Below are 6,242 nucleotides of genomic sequence, written 5' to 3'. Positions count from 1 at the left end.
AGAGGAGTGTGATGAAGTCTCATGCCATCCAGCTCTGTCCCACCCAGGACATCAGTCATCCCTTTGTCCAGTCTATTCACGCCGTTCATTACATAGTAGCCATCTCGGTTATCAGATCAACTCTCGCTGATGGCAGTGCTTGTTCAAGTAAACCCCATTGTCAGAAGGTCAATAGTAACCTAATACTGTGTCACAGTGCCTACGTCATTTACCTCACTTCATCTCATCATGTAGGCATTGTATCACATCATCGAAAGAAGGGTGAATGCAGTACAATATTTTAAGAGAGACTCCATTCACATAAATCTTATTATAGTATACGGTTATACTTATTTTATTATTAGTTATTGTTAATCTCTTACTGTGCCTAATTTATAAATTAAACTTTGTCATAGGTATGTATGTGTGAGAAAAAAACATAGTATCTATAGGATTTAGTACCATCCGTAGTTTCAGGCATCCACTGGGGATCTTGGAACATAGCCCCCATAGTTAGGGGTAGAATTGCTGTACAACATTTTGATTAGATGGTACATCACATGCTGGTTATGTGGTTTCTGAAATACTAACCCCACAAAAAACCAAAAAGGATGTATATAGGCAAGTGATTTTTAACACTGGTAAAAAGAAAATTAAATGGAGAGAGGACAGTTTTTTCAACAAATGGTGTGGGAGCATTTGAACATCCACATGCAAAACAAATCTCGACCGATACCTCAAACCTTATACAAAAATTAACTCAAAATCATAGAAAAAGTTCTAGAAATGGGTAGTGGTGATGGTTGTACAACATTGTGAATATACTAATGATACTGAATTGTACACTTTGAAGAGTTAAAGTCATAAATTTTATGTTAGTACAGTATATTTTACTATGATAAAAAAATTTTTAAGGGACCATAGACCTAATGGAAAAGCTAAAACTATAAAACATAGAATAAAACACAGGAGAAAGTCTACATGAGCTTGGATTAAGCAGAGTTTTACTATGGCACTATAAAAGAAAAAAATGATAATTTTGATAAAATTTGACTCCATCAAAATTAAAATTTGAACTCTGTGAAAGACAGTGTTAAGAGTAAGAAGCTAAACCACAGACTGAGAGAAAATATTTACAAATCACATTTCTAACAAAGGACTTAAATCCAAATATTTCAAGAACTCTCAAAACTCAGTAAGAAAACAAAGCACCCAATTTAAAATGGGCAAAAGATCTGAACAAACAACAAAGGAGATATGCAAATGGCCAATACGCATATGAAAGGATGCTCAATCTCATTAGTCATTAGGGTAAATGCCAATTAAAACCACCAGGAAACACTGCTACACACTTATTAGAATGGGAAAGCATAAACAAAACTGGCAATATCAACTGTTGGCAAGAATGTGGAGCAACTGATGCTCTCATACATGCCTAGTGGGAATTCAAAATGATACAGCCACATTGGATAACAATTTGGCAGCTTCTTACAAGGTCAAACCTACATCTACCACCGTGTTTCCCCAGAAATAAGTCTTAGCCAGACAATCAGCTCTAATGTGTCTTTTGGAGCAAAAATTAATACAAGACCCGGTCTTATTTTACTATAAGACCCGGTCTTTAATATAATATAATATAATATAATATAATATAATATAATATAATATAATATAATGTAATGTAATGTAATGTAATGTATGTAATATAATGTAATATAATATAATACCAGATCTTATATTAATTTTTGCTCCAAAAGACGCATTAGAGCTGATTGTCCGGCTAGGTCTTATTTTCAGGGAAACAAGGTATGTGACCCAGCAATCCCACTTGTAGGTATTTATTCAAGAGAAATGAAAACATGTTCACACAAAAAAATCTGTGTGTGTTTATAGCTGTTTTGTTTATAATCACCAAGAAGAAGAAAATACGATGTCATTTAGCAGGTGAATGGATAAAGTGTGGTACAGCCCTACAACAGAATATTACTGTGCCATAAAAAGGTACAAGCTACTGCTTCATGTGATAACATGGGTGAATCTTAAATGTACTGTTACTAAGTGAAAGAAATCAGACCCCCAAAGAACTACACGTTGCATGATTTCATTTACATGACTCTGGATAAAGCAAATCTTTAATGATGGCAAATGGAACAGGGATTGCCAGGGGTTAGGGTAGGGGCAGGGGTTAATCATAAAGGGGAAGCATGAGGGAAATTTTAAGGTGCTGAAACTGTTTTGAATGGAAACAGGGTGGTGGACACAGGACACTATGCATTTGTCAAAACCTATAGAACTGTGTACCACAAAGAATGAATGTCACTGTATGTAAATTAAATAAAATCATTGAGGATATGAGGGCAGAGATGATATACAGTCTGTGACAAATGACTCTGTGATATAAATGAATCAAATAATTACAAAGAAGGGTATAGGTAGGAAGAGTTGAGGTAAATAACTTGGGATAGAAGTGTTTTGACTGGATATTATAAGGATAAACACACACAAAAACCTGCATACTAACAAACAGCTGTACCTCGCTGGTAAATTTGTTTCCAGGGATATGGTTTAGCAATTCTGAAACTATTTTATATGTACAGTTGACCCTTGAACAACACAGGGGTGAGGGGCCTATAACTTTTGATTCCCCCAAAACTTAAGTTGTATCTGCAAGGGATTGATTCCAGGACCCCCCATGGATTCCACAAGCTGCAGATGCTTAAGTCCCTTGTATAAAATGTCGTGGGTCATGCGTACGATGGCCCCACACTTCTGAGGACTTCCAACCGCAGATCGAAAACAGTACAGACATTTATTGAAAACAATTCGTGTATAAGTGGACCCACGCAGTTCAAACCCATGGTATTCAACGGTCAACTGTATATTAGAGATGAGCAAATAAGTACAAATATTGTAGAAAATGAGAGCGGGGTTCCTCGAGGAGAAAGAAATGACAGTTATGAAAAGGGGGAAGACATGAATGTCTCCTGTGATGCTGACTTGGAGTCAGAAGTATCAGGACAGATTCACCGTTTTTGTTTAATATAAATACAGATAGATGAGTACAGAAGTAAAACTAGATGTGGGTATAGAAATAGAGATGTGTGTTATGCATGGATTAGTATACATACCTACATACATCTCCTAGCTCTACCCACTGACAGGGACTAGAAGCAGTGACAACCTAACTGCATGTCACCCCCCAGATCTAGGCTTCCATTCTCCTTGGAAAAGTGGTTGATTCCTGAGGTGCCACAAAGGAAGGAAGGGATCAAACAATAAATAAAAGGGGGGAGCATGTCAAAAAGACACAAGACCCAACTTGAATGAGCTCTCGTAGCCAACTTTGGAACCTGAACAGCAAAATAAATAATAGCATTATATGGTAACCCAGAGAATAAAATAAATATCCATGAGCCCCTATTAATATAAATAATTGAATAAACAAATAAATGGGGGAAAGGGACCACTTTCTCTTACAGAAGAATTCCAATGAACAAATGCAGAAGTATTATAAGAATTAGAAAATCACCATCAGACCACCACAGTAATAAATGTTGAGGCAAGATACATCAATGGATGCTAAAATTAGTGGGCAAACGTTTAAGCAGATCTATGACATTTACATAGTCTTAAAGCATCTTCTCCAAAGTATAGACTAATTACAAAGGGGAAAGTGGTAACTTTACAGAACAGAAATCTGGAAAATATCTTGACCAAGTGAGCAATGTAATACATATTATGTATCCCTGAGATGCACTGAGAAGGTAACCTTCCCAATAATCACGACAAAACACCAGACAAACCCAAACTGAGGGACTTTCTACAAAATATCTGACCGGTACTCTTTAAAAGTGTCGAGGTCATGAAAGACAAAGACTGAAGATCAATATCAGAGATTGGAAGAGACTAACAGAGACATGGTTAGCAACGCAATGTGGAATCCTGGATTGGATCCTGGAACAAAGAATGAACATTAGTGGAAAAACTGGTAAAATACAAATACCGTCTGTAGTTTAGTTAATAGCATTGTACCCATGTTAATTTCTTAGTTTTGATAATTTTCCTATAGCTATACAAGATGTTATCTACCATAAGGGGAAGCTGGGTAAGAGTATATGGGAATGTGACTATTTTTCTAACTCTTTTGTCATCTAAAATTATTTCAAAATACAAACATTTTTTAAAAAGATATCTTGCAGTAATAGCGAAAATTTTAAAATAATAATATATAAAAAGAAGTTGCAGATATTACATTTCATGATCTTTAAAAAGATATAAAATTTTAAAATTATGGTCCTTGAACATTTTCATTTCTCCAGAATTAACTCATGCAAAAAAATATATTGCTGGTTACCATTATAAAGAAAAGCTCTGATTAAATCACATGCCTGTTCAAAAATCTTCAGTTGCTCCCTATTACCTTTTAATTACATTTGAATCTACCCTTGAAATTTCTTTGGTCCTTGTGGCCACCCATTTACCTACTACTCTTTGTACCCTGTACTCCCACCCATCCTGGGCTCTGCTGCCTTCCTTGATCCTCCATTTCCAGAAATGACTTCCTCCAGACTCTACTTGTCTAGAGCCCATGAATGCTCCACCAGCATGAAAAAACCTCAACCTCCCTTGAACTCCCAGAGACTCTCCATCACAACCCTTATCGGTGCCTTTGCCCAGTGGCTATTTGGAGTACCTTCCTCCAAAATTTTCTAATTTGCTCTTTGTACCTGAGACAACATGGTCCTATCTAGGCAGACCACCCAGAGTATAGACCAAGACCAAATACTCTCTAGTCCCCATTTCTCTCCTTTAAGGACACTTTCACCAGTGTGGGGTGTTCTAGATGATCCAAGGGTCTCCAGGACTTATGCCTACCGAGTTATCTTAGAAGTTGATCACTCCCCCAGCCTGTTTGATATTCATTTCAAGAAACCACATGAGATTGCACCACTAGAATGGTTACCTTGCTGTTTAGGGTGACTCAAATTGTTTATATGAACAGGAGCTCTGCCAAAAATACTTGCCCGGGACCCACACACTCTAAGGGTAGCCCTGTCAAATTCTATCTTGTATCTATAATATGCCCGGAAAGGTTCATGTCTTAATCATGTCTGCATTCCGTCTCCAAAATGGCAGCTATCTTAGTGCCTTGTACATAGGAGATGCTCCACAAATATTTTTCAGAATGAATGCCTAAAGGAATGAGTAGTATCTCAGATTTATATATTTCTTTTGATCCAAGATTCTATGTTTTTCCTACACAAATTCCTAGATCTTCCTCATTCTTCTGAGTGGCAAAAAGGGAATTTCATGTCCCCAAGCCCTCTAGTCACTGACCTGACGGTTGATGTGCTGAAAGCTTATCAAGAAGGAACAAACACGCCTGCAGATTCTCTTGACAGTAAACTGCACGTGAACTCAACTCCAAGACATGTGAAAACAGCCAAGCATGGGAATGACGGTTGAGTGGTTTCAACTTAGGCAGCCCAGTAGTTTGAACTCGACAATGGTTTGGCTGCAACAAACCATAGTGATAGAACATAAGTTTGTCGTGCTTTGCTTTTGATCTTCTACTCCAAGGTTGAGGACACTCTCCCAAGGGGGAAAGAAAAAAGGAAGAAGAACTGCATAGAAGAAAACGACTTCACCCATCACTGAAATATTTCGTACCTGAAGTACAACCACCTTGAGAGAAGAACATGGTGGCGGCTCTTCACGGTCACCTGATTAAGGGGCTTGGTTTGGTCCTCAGTTAGAGGGAAATAGAACACCTCTGACGGCCCCCCACCCCCACAGCACCTGCACACTCACAGCCAAGCCTGGGCTTGGCCCCAGTGGACATGTGAGAAAAGATCACTGCCAGAGCCACCAAGAGGGTGGCAGGATTGCTGTTACCAGGTCCACTGACATGGATCACAATGACTGCATGAGGTCATGGAATGTTGAAGCTGAAATGAAAGTGGCTCCTAAGTCACAAAGTCGTAGGTGGGTTGGCATCCTTTCGACAGGGCTCCCAGGAGCTATACCATTCTCCCTGATGACCCCGGGAAGTAGTTACCTGTCCCCGACAGAGGTGGGGTCACATTCATGCATGTCCAATTCCCACCAAAGCCCACTCTCCCCAGGGCTCGCTGGGATGGAAGGATAATTTTAAGCCCCCCTGGAATTTGTCTATGTGAGGGCAGAGTGCACAAAGTTTGAGACAGTGGTGAATGGACAGGTGTGCTTCTTAGGGAAGCAGTAGAAAGGTGGCAAGAAGCTGG

The sequence above is a fragment of the Rhinolophus ferrumequinum genome, chromosome 6 (assembly GCF_004115265.2).
Source record: "Rhinolophus ferrumequinum isolate MPI-CBG mRhiFer1 chromosome 6, mRhiFer1_v1.p, whole genome shotgun sequence".
In the NCBI taxonomy this organism is placed as follows: Eukaryota; Metazoa; Chordata; class Mammalia; order Chiroptera; family Rhinolophidae; genus Rhinolophus; species Rhinolophus ferrumequinum.
The sequence above is the reverse complement of the archived record's forward strand: the minus strand, read 5'-3'. Positions refer to the sequence as shown.